Below are 16,311 nucleotides of genomic sequence, written 5' to 3'. Positions count from 1 at the left end.
CTCAGATGAAGTCATTATCTCATGTACAGTTCGTGAAGCTTTCTGTCACATTATGGGTTATCTGTTCAGCGAGGAGGAAGGCCGTTCACGAGGGAATTTTCAGAGTCCGCAATCATTGTTTTCATTCACCATGAGGTTTATTGGTGGACTGGAAATTATAAAGGACATTAAACCGGCTACTGCTCCACGCACGAATGTGGGCAGGAATGTACGCACTCGCCAACGAGCTCCTCCTAGGAACCATGCAATACTCCATGTCGATGCGGCAGTGAGAGCAGGACGAAGTGCCATTGTAGCTGTGGTATGTAGGGATGGAAGTGGAAATTATTTGGGCAGTACCGCTTTGGTGGTGCAACGAGTTGATGATCCATTCATACTTGAAGCGATGGCGTGCAGGGAAGCACTTTGAGCAGCCGAAGACCTCCTGCTACATCAGTTCGTCGTAGCGTCGGATGCAAAACAAATAGTTGGGGATATTATTCAAGGTTCTCATGCAAACACGGATCAATCATAAGCGAAATCAAAGCTTAATCTACTGCTTTTTCTTGTAGTTTTATTTTTGAAGGTCAAGATAGTAACATAGAAGCTCGGAATTTAGCTAGATTTGCTCTTAATTTGTCCCCTAGGAGTCATATATGGTTTGGCCAACCACATGATGTAAGCATTATCCCACTTTATGTGGACTATAAGGAATAAAAATTAGGCCTTACCCTTAAAATAAGCTAAAGTATTTAAGTAAGGCGGCTGCTACGCGTAAGCAGGACGATCATCCAAAAAGATCATTCGCCTGCACAGTCGTCTGATTGAGCCGTGCGTGGCCGTTGATTGCAGGCTCGCAGTACACGTCTTCCTTTTCTCGCTACCCCATACTCCTGTCGGAACGAAGCAGTACGTCGTTGGAGCAGCAGCCCCTCCCCGGCCAGCAGTGCAGCGTCGCCGTTCGCCGGAGTACTGATTCTAGTCGCACCAGCCCCGTCGTCGTACCACGGACAAATATTCCAACGCAACATCCCGCGGTCCGCCGATGCTCCGACGCAGCAACGCCACACAGCACTGAGCGTGCGACAGCTTCAATGCAGCATCTCCAGCATCCGGTGAAGCTCCATTGCAGCCTCGACGGAGCTCCATTACACCGTCACAGCTTCCACAGCCCCGCCGAAGCTTCATTGCAATGCCGGCGGTGCGTCAAAAGCTCCAACGCAGCCCGGGGAAGCTCCATTGCAGTGGCGGCAAAGCTCCACCGCAGCCCGGCGAAGTTCCATTGCAGCGCCGGCGGTGCTTCAAAAGCTCCAACGCAGCCCGGGGAAGCTCCATTGCAGCGGCGGCAAAGCTCCAATGCAGCAACAGCGGTGTGGCAAAAGCTCCACCGCAGCCCGGCGAAGTTCCATTGCAGCGCCGGCGACGCTTCGTTGTTGGGTGTCGCAGCATCTATTGCCGGCGAGACCTCTCAATTGCAGCGCCGGCGAGCTTTAATGCTTTATCCAGTAGCAGCAGCCGAGCCCCAGCCTTGCAGAGCCCACGGCCAGCGCAGGCGCCTCTACCGACAGCATCGGAGCGGCAGACGACGGAAGCTTCACAGCAGGACGCGGCAGCACCGCGCAGCACCAACGAAGCTGGCTTCCTCGATGAAGCATATAACCATGGGGAGAAGTGGAGATGGGAACGATGGGAAGAAAGGAAGAGGAAGAGTTGGGAAGGAGGGGACAAGGTTTCAGAGATGGGAGACGAGGGACAGACAACGCGGAAGGCGTGCGAGTTGCTGGGTCCACGCGGGACACGCGTCGCTAGGAGGAGGCGGTTTACAAGCTGCGTGGATCAGTCGGTTAAAAATAAACGATTTCCTTAAGTAATGGCTGAGATTGTAAATTAGTGTGCAATTTGGGAAGCATTGAAAATTAGTGTCACGAGGTCGGCTTCCATACACCCACCTTCAAAACTTAAAAAGGATAATTTGGTCTTTCATTAGTGATTAACATGCAGATTAAAACTCTACATCAACACATGTACTCGTATGGTGTTAAAAAAAAACAGGTACTCTTATGCTCCTATGTCCGTCAATATGCGAACCAATGGTTTTATCTGTATACGTCCGCCCATACGAGATGAAATATTCAGCGCATTCCGTGGAATTTTGTTGTGTTCTTGCATCAGTCATGATCGTGAGCAGAGCAGGTCATTGAAAAGCAAATGATAAGTGTCTGTCCGTGCTCCGTTGCACCGATGTGTCCACTGTGGGGCTGCACCATGCACAGCCATGTCTGTACCGTTGACAAGCTCGCTACTGGCACCTATCATCATCACCATATAACAGCATCTCTAGCCGACCCTGCAAAATCCCAATCCGCATAACTCTTTTGCAGTTCGCGGAAAAAGGTATATGCAGGCCGGTGCGGGCGAGGACAAACTTAGATCCCGTATAATCAATCCGTAAAAAAGAATATTCTCCGAATATACCGAACAGGCGTCCTCTTTCTCGCGTTAATCCGGCGGACAGGCGGACGAGGAAAAACACGAGGCGAGCGCGGCGCGGGTGGAGGCCAGGGCGGCCGGGGCGCGTGCGGCACGCGCGGAGCCCAGGGCTGCCAGGGCGGCGCAAGCGGCGGCCGGATCGAACGGCCATTGAGCTGCTAGCTAGCTAGCTAGCTCCGTTCGAATGGATTGAGCTAGCTAGCTAGCTCCGTTCGAGAGCCGCAGAGTCACGGGCGAGCACGGCGGCAGGGACGGAGGGCCGACCGGCTATCAGATGGCCGGCGGGCGAGCGCGGTGGCTAGGGCGGACGGGCGCGGCGGCCGGGAGGCGGACGGGCGCGGCGGCCGGGCGAGCTTCATGGCGTTGGCGGGAGCAAAGATTCCTCAACCGCCAACGTTGACCGATATGCAGGGCCCTGGTAAAGTTGCCCTCAAAACTGTATATATAAGGGTTTCGCGTTCGCGTTTACAGGGCCCCTTAAAAAATTTGAAGGGTCGGACGATTTTGCGGGGTCTGTTCGGGCTCGTTTTTTCAACTGGAACTGGAAAAAACAGTTATTTTGTGGGTTTGACCACTTATGCGGGGTCTGCTAGAGATACTCTAAAGTGGGTCTTTAGAGAAATAGATTAAATCGTAATGATGCTAGAATAGTTTTTTGTTTGCTGTTTGGTTAGTCTTTTTACAGGTTTTCATCCTGTTTTTCGTCCAGTTCTCTGCCTGTTTTGTCTTTGGTCTATTGATTTCACGTTCTTGTTTTTAAAAAAACTTATGAACATTTTTAAACAACATGACCAACTTTTAAATTTATAAACATTTTCAAAAATTCTGATCAGTTGTAATTGTTGATGAACTTTTTCTCAATAGTATAGATCTTTAAATAAATGATCTTTTTCAAGCCAAGAACCATCACTTTTCTGAACTTGTTTTCATACGATTGACCGGTGCCATCTTTTTTCTCGAATGGAACCGCACCAGGCGCACTTATTGGGTCGGGCAGTCCTTGGCATAATGCGAAGAACAGTGGAAATTCGCGTCTGAGCGCAGACTGGACTACACCTGATGAATAGTAAATTTAAAATAAATAGCAAAAACCTTAAACTTCTTTTAGCATGCAACATGCTCGGGTGTGAGAAATGTGTGTGAAATTTCGTGGTATTTGGACATTTGATGAGCTCGTGGCAAAAGAAAAACGGATCTATGGTGCATTTTTTCAAAGTTTCTTTAAGAAGCCGAATTTTGTCACAAGCTCCTCAAATATCCATACACTACGGGCGTGTTTGGTTCTCGCACAGAGCTCAACCAGGCCCGCGCGGAATGTATTCGAGCTGTTTGGTTGCCTGGCCTGCATTTGCTTCTCGGACCGCACGGATTTTAAAAGCACCCTTGGGCCTGTCCGCGAGGGAACGGCTGAATCGGGGGGTTTTGGCGAGCCATGCTCGCTCGATGAAGGAAATATGCCCTAAATGCAATAATAAAGTTGTTATTTTATATTTCCTTATTCATGATAAATATTTATTATTCATTCTAGAATTGTATTGATCGGAAAATTAAATACATGTGTGAATACATAAACAAATACCGTGTCCCTAGTAAGCCTCTATTAGACTAGCTCGTTGATCAAAGATGGTTAAGGTTTCCTAACCATAGACATGTGTTGTTACTTGATAAAGGAATCACATTAATGATGTGATGGACAAGACCCATCCGTTAGCTTAGCATAATGATCGTTTAGTTTATTGCTATTGCTTTCTTAATATCAAATACATATTCCTTCGACTATGAGATTATGCAACTCCCGGATACCGGAGGAATACTTGTGTGCTATCAAACGTCACAACGTAACTGGCTGATCATAAAGATGCTCTACAGGTATCTTCGAAGGTGTTTGTTGAGTTGGCATAGATCGAGATTAGGATTTGTCACTCTGTGTATCGGAGAGGTATCTCTAGGCCCTCTCGGTAATACACATCATAAGAAGCCTTGCAAGCAAAGTGACTAAGGAGTTAGTTACAAGATGATGTATTACGGAACGAGTAAAGAGACTTGCCGGTAATGATATTGAACTAGGTATGAAGATACTGACAATCGAATCTCGGGCAATTAACATACCGACAGACAAAGGGAATTACGTATGGTGTCATAAGGTTCAACCGATAAAGATCTTCGTAGAATACGTAGAACCAATATGGGCATCCAGGTTCCACTATTGGTTATTGACCGGAGAGGTGTCTCGGTCATGTCTACATAGTTCTCGAACCCGTAGGGTCCGCACGCTTAACGTTCGTTGACGATATAGCGTTATATGAGTTATGTGATTTGGTGATCGAATGTTATTCGGAGTCCCGGATGAGATCACGGACATGGAGAGGAGCTCCGGAATGGTCTGGAGGTAAAGATTGATATATACGACGATACTATTCGGACACCGGATGAGTTCCCGAGTGCATCGGGTAGTCATCGGATCGCCGGAAGGGGTTCCGGACAACCCCGGGAGGTCTATGGGCCTAATGGGCCAAGGGGAGGGACACACCAGCCCACAATGGGGCTGGCGCGCCCTCTCCCTAGTCCTCGGCCCTAGGGGAAGGAAAGAGGGAGGGTTGGCCCCTCATGCCTTTCCCTCCTCATGAGAGAAAGGAAAGGGGGGGGGGGGGGCGCCACCTCCCGCTGCCTTCCTCCCGCACTCAAACATGGAAGGGGGGCGCGGCTAGGGGCAAGAGCCCAAGTGGGATTCGGCCCCACTTGGGTCGCCTCCCGGCTGCCTCCATCTCCCCCACCTATATATATGTGGGAGGGGGCGCCAGCGCCACACATAACCACGACAATCTCTTAGCCGTGTGCGGCACCCCTCTCCACAGTTTCGTCCCTCGGTCATATTTTCGTAGTGCTTAGGCCAAGCCCTGCGGAGATAGCATCACCATCACCGTCACCATGACGTCGTGCTGCTGGAACTCATCCACTACTTCACCGTCTTGCTGGATCAAGAAGGCGAGGACATCACCGAGCTGAACGTGTGCTGAACGCGGAGGTGCCGTATGTTCGGTACTCGGTCGGTTGGATCGCGAAGAAGTTCGACTACATCAACCGCGTTACTAAACGCTTCCACTTACGGTCTACGAGGGTACGTGGACACACTCTCCTATCTCGTTGCTATGCATCTCCATGGATAGATCTTGCGTGTGCGTATTTTTTCCATGCAACGATTCCCAACACTCGAGCCACGTGTGCCCCTTTGCTGCACGCCTCGGGAAGCCCGGGAGATGGACGGGAATGCTCATAACTCCCCTCCCTCTCTCTAGTCACCTCCCACTTCCCATTCACACCGCTCTCTCTCATTCTCCTCACTGCCCCTTCGTGCTCTCCTCTGATGGCACGCCACGCCGCCCCCTCACCCCCATCATCACCGATAGGAACCCAATGCAAGACCGGTGGGTGGCCGGCCTCACGAATAGCGGCATTGACCTGATGGTGGGCATCCACGGGTCATCCCCATTCTACACCAGCACTACTGCAGGATGCTGCTAATGCGACACTACGATCAGAGACCCTTCGAGAAACTGTGTGCGATGCAATGATCGCAAACGGTGGTGTAGGAAAACCGTCAGAAATGTATAAAACGTTTGCGATGACGGATGCATCAAACACGGTTCAAGTTTTAGTTGCGTGTGCGATGAAGGGCATACGGTTCAGTTCAATTAACTGTTTGCGATGAGGAGGAACAAAAGAAACAGGTAGCCAGATGAAGGTGTGTGCGATGTACATCATACGGTTCACTCGGATGAACTGTTTGTGATTAGGCAACATAAAAGAAACGGACAGGCCGATCAAGGTGTGTGCGATGTACAGCATACGGTTCACTCGGATGAACTGTTTGTGATTAGGCAAGAGAACAGAAACGGTGCAATATAACAAGATGTGTGTGATACGCGGCAAACAGGTCTGTAATCAGAAATGTGTGTGAAGACCGATAATAACGCATACGATTACTTCTAATAAGATGTATGTGATATGCTCTGTCTACACAACATCTATTGGCCATTGTGGGACGGGCGGTCATCCGGATACGCCATAAGGATGCGAAGAGGCATTCCTATCAGCAAGGACTAGCTGTTCCACCAGTAGCTCATGTAAGAAAACTATCAAATTAAGTGTGCTCAGGCTGGAGTAGCCATCGGATGGGTGACTGGATGGGAAGTTGTTTCGATGTTAAATTAGGTGATGGGATGGGTCATTTCGGTCAAATGACCGAAATGCCCCATTCCCTCAGCTAATTTAACCTCGAGGTCCTTGTTTTTTTTAACACATGTTAAAGAAGGTCTACCGCATTACTTTTTGACAATGTGCGATACGTGGCATACAGTTGATCCATCCGACCTATTTGTGATGGAATAGGCCGTGTGTGTTGTGGGCAAACGCTTGCTAGTATCCAACCGTTTGGGATTGATGAATTCATCAACGGCGGGATCCCTAGTGTGGTCCGTGTTCATCTGATCATCATCTACTTCTTGTGCTAGCTCGATGCTAAGTTTCCATTAATTGATGGCATTTTATGAACACGCCACCGTTTGCCGCCATTTTCTCACCTGTTTCCCGCCACCCTGCTATATTGCGCATAGGGGGCGCGCGACGCACGGAGGCGACAAGCGCAGCCTGTAGCACATCCACCTTTTCCAAGCATGCCAACCCACCAAAGCACCGCCTCTGCCATCAACCTCGTCGACGAGGAAAACGAGCAGGCGCCACGACCCGTCGAGGCCGAGGCGCTCCCCGGCAACACGATGGACGATGCTGTGATGCGCGTCATCGCCATGGTTGAGCAGACCTTTGGTGCATGGCGCTTGAGCGCCGCGGATCAAGATAGGCATGTTAGTGCCGACAGGCTGCAGCTCGCCGCACAACATGATCGATGGCACGCCGCAGAGCAAGCTAGGCGCGTCCGCACTGATAGGCTGCGGCTCGCCGCATGGCGAGACCGTTGGAGCGCCGCAGAGCGAGAGGCGCGGCGCGCCGCACAACAAGAGTGGATCCATCGGCGCTTGCCTGCTGTCGACACGGCGTCGCAGCTGGGTACACGTCCCGTTAGTACCCCCATTCCTCGCCAGGAGTGGGCAGAGGCCCTCAGCGTCGTACTTGCACCAGATGCCGGCCACGCCGTACTTGCACAGAACGCCCGCCGCGCTGTTCGCATGGGTGCTGCCGTTCTCCTTGTCTGTGGCCCGCTGGATGCCAATGCGCTGGTCCGTAGGCTCGACCGCCTCCTTGGCCCAGGTGTCCACCTGGGCGCAGTAGGGGAACATGGCCGTCGCATCCTCGAGCTGGTGATCGCCGATGAAATAGCAAACTTGGAGCTCGAGATCGCGCTCCAGATGTACCGCGAGCGTGTCGACCGCTTGGACGAACGCCTGCACGAGTTCAGGCAGAGTCAAGAGCTACCCTAGGCAAGGGCTACTGGTCATGGTCTCATGGACGCGTTTTATTTTGAAAAGTTGTTTCGACGTGGATAGCTTTGTATTTACAACAATCATAGTATTGCTTTGTTTATTGCTCCGTTTCAATGTGTGTACTCTGTTTTTCATTCTTATATGTTCTGTTTCAATGTGTGTATATACGCTTTCCATTCTGTGTATGTGGATGATAACAGATAGATTCAAATTAGTATACAAAAACAGATAGAAAATGGAATTCACAATATATATATTAATTGTTCATTAGATCATCACAGAATATATATATATATATATATATATATATATATATATATATATATATATATATATATATATGTAAAATATCATCACATATACGTGATGCTACTTAACTACTAGGTACAATGCATAAAATTGAAAACAAACAATACTAAAACTAATAATCCCTCCTGGGGCCAGTATTCCGGCAGCCCCTCGCCAGCAGCTCCCTGGTGCGCGGCATCTTCCCAGTGCGGAGGCAGTACTCCGACTCCTCCGCCTCGCAGCGCTTGACGTACCGATCTGCCTCTTGCTGGCGGACGCGCGTGGCCGATCTTGCCATTTCGTTGGGCGCCCACCAGACCTCCTCGTCGGTGGCACGCTGGAGCTTATCGGCCCACCTCCACGCAGCGACGAGGCGCCCAACGCCTATGACCTTCCTCGCGAAGTACCCGTCTTCGTACACCTCCTCGGCACGACGACGCGCCCGCCCCCAAAGCTCTGCCGCCTCCTTTTTCCAGGCGGCATCACGGGCTTCACAGGCCGCCTGGCACCTGGCTTCCTCCTCCGCCATCTCCTTCTTGAACGCCACTTGCCTGGCTTTCTCAGCCGGCGGCAGTGACTTCCACAGACAAAGATTGTACTGGCCCCAAAGCCAATCCAAAGTTGGGGGGTCCGGCGCAACCTCGTCAAGCGGCGCGTCGGGGTCCTCGTCAGTGCTAATCGAGTGAGCGTCCTCGGGGGGCGGCGACTTCTCGTCGGCGCGTGGGTAGACCGGCGGCGCCATGGCAGAGATTTGAGAGAGAGAGAGGGCGAGCGAGGGGAGGATGTAGATGAGAATGCAGGCGGGATGACGTGAGCAAGGTAGTATTTATTGGCGGCCGGAATCTAGATCGACGGGGACAGTAGACACGCCGGTCGCCGGAATTTACAAGTACTGTAGTTTGAATTACACACAATTCCCGCAGCAAATCAGTGTGAACATAATAGCTGACGGTTTCCAATACAGAACCGTGTCTGATTAATGATCCCCACCAATCACCTACCAAACCTCAAGCCGCGAGATAGAGTGCCAATTGTGTGGGGGTCGGTTGTCTTGCCAGATCTTTACATTTTCTTTTTTGAACACCAGATATTTACATCGTCTGATGATTTTTAACTCGCACACAAGTACACAAAATAATGATTTTTCAAACCGTTTTGGTTAGGCGTTGCATGTAGATGTAGTTCAAATTTTAATTACGGTCATTAAATGGTTATAAAATCACTTAAATGTCTTTAAAAGGTCAAATGACCCCTGAAAATTTCCAAATTTTCACATGATAGTTGTATTAGTGCACGTTAAACATAGGAAAAAATTTGAAGGCCGTAATAGGAAGCTATCTCCCGTTCGTCAGCAAACATGCATTGTTTCCTCTCGAAACCATGACCCTTCTAGTGAGTTGCTCCGGTTTGTGAGGGGTGTGTGTCCAAAATTTCGTCAAACAGGCCAATTATTTTACCACGTCATCTTGGTGGCATGACATTAAATCAAGCAAGGTTTCATGTTTTTTTGATCATTTTTTTTATTTTTTGGAATTAAAATGCCATGGCATGCATTCCATGCATGTGCCCATGCTTTGGCACCAATATGTTTGAAAATTCATTCGAATTTACTGAACATGGAATTAACTCGCACACAAGTACACAAAAATATGATTTTTCAAACCGTTTTGGTTAGGCGTTGCATGTAGATATAGTTCAAATTTGAATTACAGTCATTAAATGGTTAGAAAATCACTTAAATGTCTTTAGAAGGTCAAATGACCCCTGAAATTTACCAAATTTTCAAATGACAGTTGTATTAGTGCACGTTAAACATAGGAAAAAAATTTGAAGGCCGTAAGAGGAAGCTATCTCCCGTTCGTCATCAAACATGCATTGTTCCCTCTCGGAACCACGAACCTTCTAGTGAGTTGCTCCAGTTTGTGAGGGGCGTGTGTCCGAACGTTCGTCAAACATGCCAATTTCTTTACCACATCATCTTGGTGCCATGACATTATATCAACCAAGGTTTCATGTGTTTCTGATCATTTTTCTATTTTTTGAATTAAAATGCCATGTCACTCCATGCATACGTATGCATGTGTCCATGTCGTGAGACCAATATGTTTGAAAATTCCTTCTAATTTACTGCACATGGAATTAACTCGCACACAAGTACATAGATATGATTTTTCAAACCGTTTTGGTTAGGCGTTGCATGTAGATGTAGTTCAAATTTGAATTACGGTCATTAAATGGTTAGAAAATCACTTAAATGTCTTTGAAAGGTCAAATGGCCCCTAGAATTTTCCAAAATTTCACATTGCAGTTGTAGTAGTGCACGTTAGACGTTGAAAAAAAATTCAAGGCCGTAAGAGGAAGCTATCTCCCGTCGTCATCAAACATGCATTGTTCCCTCTCGGAACCACGAACCTTCTAGCGAGTTGCTCCGATTTGTGAGTGGTGTGTGTCCAAACTTTCGTCAAACATGCCAATTTCTTTACCACATCATGTTGGTGGTATGACATTAAATCAAGCAAGGTTTCATGTTTTTCTGATTATTTTTTTTAATTTTTTGGAATTAAAATGCCATGGCATGCACTCCATGCATGTGCCCATGCCTTGACATCAATATGTTTGAAAATTTCTTCGAATTTACTGCACATGGAATTAAATCGCACACAAGTACACAAATATGTTTTTTCAAACCGTTATGGTTAGGCTTTGCATGTAGATGTAGTTCAAATTTGAATTACGGTCATTAAATGGTTAGAAAATCACTTAAATGTCTTTAAAAGGTCAAATGACCCCTGAAATTTACCCAATTTTCGCATGACAGTTGTATTAGTGCACGTTAAACGTAGGAAAAAATTTGAAGGCCGTAAGAGGAAGCTATCTCCCGTTCGTCATCAAACATGCATTGTTTCCTCTCGAAACCACGAACCTTCTAGCGAGTTGATCCGGTTTGTGAGGGGTGCGTGTCCAAACGTTCGTCAAACATGCCAATTTCTTTACCACATCATCTTGGTGGCATGACATTACATCAACCAAGGTTTCATGTGTTTCTCATCATTTTTCTATTTTTTTGAATTAAAATGCCATGTCACTCCATGCATACGTATGCATGTGTCCATGTCGTGAGACCAATATGTTTGAAAATTCCTTCTAATTTACTGCACATGGAATTAACTCGCACACAAGTACACATATATGATTCTTCAAAACGTTTTGGTTAGGCGTTGCATGTAGATGTAGTTCAAATTTGAATTACGGTCATTAAATGGTTAGAAAATCACTTAAATGTCTTGAAAAGGTCAAATGACCCCTAGAATTTTCCAAAATTTCACATATAGTTGTAGTAGTGCACGTTAGACGTAGAAAAAATTTGAAGGCCGTCAGAGGAAGCTATCTCCCGTTCATCATCAAACATGCATTGTTCCCTCTCGGAACCACGGACCTTCTAGCGAGTTGCTCCGGTTTGTGAGGGGTGTGTGTCCAAACTTTCGTCAAACATGCCAATTTCTTTACCACATCATCTTGGTGGCATGACATTACATCAACCAAGGTTTCATGTGTTTCTGATTTTTTTTGGGAATTAAAATGCCATGCCACTCCATGCATACGTATTCGTGCATATGTGTCCATGTCGTGATACAAATATGTTTGAAAATTCCTTCTAGTTTACTGCACATGGAATTAACTCGCACACAAGTACACAAATATGATTTATCAAACCGTTTCGGTTACGCGTTGCATGTAGATGTAGTTCAAATTTGAATTACAGTCATTAAATGGCTAGAAAATCACTTAAATGTCTTTAAAAGGTCAACTGACCCGTAGAATTTTCAAAAATTTCACATTACAGTTGTAGTTTTGCACGTTAGACGTAGAAAAAAATTTGAAGGCCGTAAGAGGAAGCTATCTCCCGTTCGTCATCAAACATGCATTGTTCCCTCTCGGAACCACGAGCCTTCTAGTGAGTAGCTCCGGTTTGTGAGGGGTGTGTGTGTCCAAACTTTGGTCAAACATGCCAATTTTTCTACCACGTCATCTTGGTGGCATGACATTACATCAACCAAGGTTTCATGTGTTTTTGATGTTTTTTTAATTTTTTGAAATTAAAATGCCATGTCACTCCATGCTTAATTGTGTCATAGCCGTTAGACCAATATGTTTGAAAATTTGTTCCAATTTACTGCACATTAAATCGCACACAAGTACACGAAATATGAGTTTTCAAACCATTATGGTTAGCTGTTGCATGTACATGTAGTTCAAATTTCAATTACAGTCATTAAATGGCTAGAAAATCACTTAAATGTCTTAGAAGGTCAAATGACCCCTGAAATTTTCCAAAATTTGACATGACAGTTGTATTAGTACTACAAAATTTCTCGTTCATTTAACACCATCCGTTGGCACTTTATTTCAAATTCGTCTTTCACAGCTAATAAAAAATATCTGCAACATCACACATAGTTGTTTTCTAGGAACCGTTTGCGATGAAAATATCTGGGTCTATTTAAGTCTCCCTCCTTAAGCTTCCCCGACTCGTCTGCTCTAGTGCCGGCAACCCCCGAATCCACGAATCCCGATCCCCATTCCCGCACCCCCTTCTTGCAAATATGACGCTGTGGAAACGCTTCGTGAAGGCCCGTACGATGGCTGCGTCCCCCCCGAGCGCCGCCGCCTGCGCCGAGAGCGCGGCCACCTATGCCGAGAGTGTCGCCGCATCCGCATTGAGCGCGGCCGCTTCCGCCGAGAGGGCATCTGCTGCAGCCGACTGGGAAGCTGCAGCAGCCGAGACGGCTGCAGCTGCTTCTGCGACGGCGGCTGCAAACGCCGAGAGCGCTCCAGCTGCCGTCCGTGCCGCTGATGTCGCCATGGCCCGGGTCGAGGCCATCCACGCCAAGATCGAGGATGCACACGCCAAGATATTCCAGGCCACCTCGGACTCCAGCATGCAACCCACGTCTGAAAAGGCGGCGGTGGCCATGGAGCACCTGCTTCCTCATGAGGTCGCTGAGCAGGAGCTGGAGATGCAGGAGGCGGCAGAGATGGAGGAGCGCCGGGAGGAGGAGTTGCACGTGGTCGAGGTCGAGGTAGAGAAGAGTCTGTCCATCGAGGAATCGGCGGTGGAGTACCAACACGAGCTCTGGCGCAGCCACTACTACGAGTACTACAACCTTGAGGGCGGTGCCGAGGACGAGGATGAGGACGCGGTCGACTTCAGCAGGGGGCGTGGAGTCCACCAACGGCGGCATGTCGCTAGGACAAGTCATCGACGTATCATCTCACACCGGCGATGCATAGGCCAGCGCGGTGGCGGATTTTTAATTATGCATACTTAGGCTTTGTTTTTAATGCTGGTCTTTTATTAGAGCAATGTTTAGGTCAACTGGCTCTGTGTAATTACTAAAATTGCTTGATTCCGTAAGTGTGGTCTGTCTGCTGTACGCTCTTTTGTGTGCCCAAATTAGCAAGTGATGTTAAATTATGCAATGACGTACCCGGGGAAATTTCCACCAAAATTTGAATTATCAAACTCATCCCATGCGCGTAAAGCAGAAGAATCATTTGCGATGCACACAATCGTTCAAAGTGAATGGTCCGGCGGCACCGCGCTCGTTCAAAGTGAATGTGCCCATGCCTTGAGACCAAAATTTGAATTATCAAACTCATCCCATGCGCGTAAAGCAGAAGAATCGTTTGCGATGCACACAATCGTTCAAAGTGAATGGTCCGGCGGCACCACGCGCAAAGTTTCCCTCCACATTTCCAAAATTTTGGCCTACCGCCAAAATATCTACCCCGCCCCCATCCCCCCTTCCCCACCCCTTTTCTCCCTGACCACAAGTCACATTTCCCCTGTTTCCTCCTTCCTTCCTTCCTTGCTAAGCTATTGCCGCTTCCTCGCTCTCGCCGTCTCGCATCCTACCGCCGGGGTCGCCATGGTCTTCTTCAAAGACATCTCCAGCGGTTCCTCCTCCGGCGACTACTCCTTCACCACCCGGGTATGCCTCTCTTCTCTCTCTCGGGCTATGACTTGGAATGAAGGATTTTTACCCGGAGGTCGATTTGAGTCGTTTCTTCCTCTTGTAGCTTCCTAAGACCATCAGTGGCAATGAATGGAGCGGGGTGGCTGAAGATCTATCTGCTCGTTGTCACCATCAATCTCCATGCGTGAAGCTACTTGCGTTTGATTCTGTGGACACTGGGAGGAAGTTTCTGGCATGTGCAGATAAGGTTAGACCCTCTTCCGTTGTTACAAATCATTTGTTAGATGTGATTCAGACACTGTCACGGTCCCAACCCATTCATACCACACCTTCAACCAAACGCATCCTAAGACAGTGTCACAGTTTGTACCTAGTATCTTAAATTGTTGCCATCTCATCAGCGGTGCCATTAGAAAATTATTTGGCACCGCTTCAATAGTTTGTGCAGCCAACTTTGGTCCACACATCCGAGCAGCCAAGCAGTAAAATACTAAATCTTCATGGCACGATGGAACTGGGCATTGGAGCAACTACGTGCTCCGGAGTCCGGGTCCCTGATTTTTTTCCGCTGCATCGGCTCGCCAGTTCAGGGCACCGGTGCGAGATGTAGCAACAGTTGTCTTTACACCAGTTTTGGCATACATAGTGGACGGCCTTAGTGCTATTAGTTCTATGTTACTAAATTTGTGCATGTACACACCTGTTAGTATCAATTTGCTGTCATCCAAACATTGTCGCTATGTTATTGCAGTTATATTTACCTTCCTCATAAAATGTTCAATTTGTTATTTATTGTACATGAGTAAGAACTTATAGCGTCGTTGTAGTTAATTATAGCTTCTGATGTTCCAGAATTTGGTTGTTGTCTCAATACCAATTATTTCATTTGCACATTGATCTTTTTGAGAAGATATGTCGTAATTAACATGTTTCTTCAGTTTTTCAAAATAAGCATTGGTGATTTTCTATGTTGCTATAAACCCATTTCCCCTACAATTGTTACTGATCTAGTTTTAAATATTATAGGATGAACGGAAGTGTTCTTACTTGGAGTGGGTTGATCAAGAGTGGCCACAGTCTTTGAAGATGTGCCTAACGAAGCTCTGGAGCATGTATGAGGAAGTGAACATAGCTAGGCTTAGAGAAAGTCTTGTCAACGCTGAAGCATATTTCAAGATGCGGGATAAAAAGTTGAAGGTGGAGAATGAGCTCAGATTTTTTTTAAAAGACTTTTCTAAGATGGTGTTGGCAAAGGAGTCACTTTCCCAGTGGGCCTATGCAAAATGGGTTCTTACTGAACTGAAAGCAGAGGTGGATAAGACGAGTCTGGACGATCTCGATTAGGGAAATGAATATATTGTTCTTATGAAGTTGAACTAGCTATATGTTGTACTGTGCTGTTTTCATGTAGCTACCGTACTGTGATGTTATAATATATTTATGTGCCTGATATGAAATTGGCAAACATCTGTTCGATATGAAATGTGAATTTGCGTAATACTAGAATTATTAATTGTAAACTAATAAACCTGCTAAATGTGTCATGGACCTTTGCAAACGGTTCTAGCAGTAAAAGCTATTGCGATGGATAGCCCAATGCCACACAGTTTTCTTCATCAAATCGTGTGTGATATAGTTGATAAAAGCAAACATTTAACCAACGAAGACTGTGTGTGATAGTTACACCTTTCACACACGAGCCTACACATAAAACTGTGTGGGATTTACGTCCGAACGGAAACGTTTTCCCTGGATTGACTGTGTGGGATGTACATAAGAACGGAAACGTATTCCTTGGATTAACTGTGTGTGATATACATACGAACGGAAATGGTTTTCTGGGATTCACCGTGTAGGATGTACATACCTACGGAAATGATTTTCTTGGATTACCGTGTGGGATGTACATACCTACGGAAATGATTTATGGGATTCACCGTGTGGGATGTACATACCTACGGAAATGATTTCTGGGATTCACCGTGTGGGATGTACATACCTACGGAAATGATTGGGTTTTGATGCCTCGCCCGATTGCACACGGCCCCAGCCTGGGTCCCAGGAGGGCCTATCCCCGACGATTTCTGGGTCATGTGGGAAGGACACCCTATCGCACACACTCACTTGGCGACGGTTCC

The sequence above is a fragment of the Aegilops tauschii genome, chromosome 2 (assembly GCF_002575655.3).
Source record: "Aegilops tauschii subsp. strangulata cultivar AL8/78 chromosome 2, Aet v6.0, whole genome shotgun sequence".
Taxonomy (NCBI): domain Eukaryota; kingdom Viridiplantae; phylum Streptophyta; class Magnoliopsida; order Poales; family Poaceae; genus Aegilops; species Aegilops tauschii.
This window is presented reverse-complemented; position numbering follows the sequence as displayed.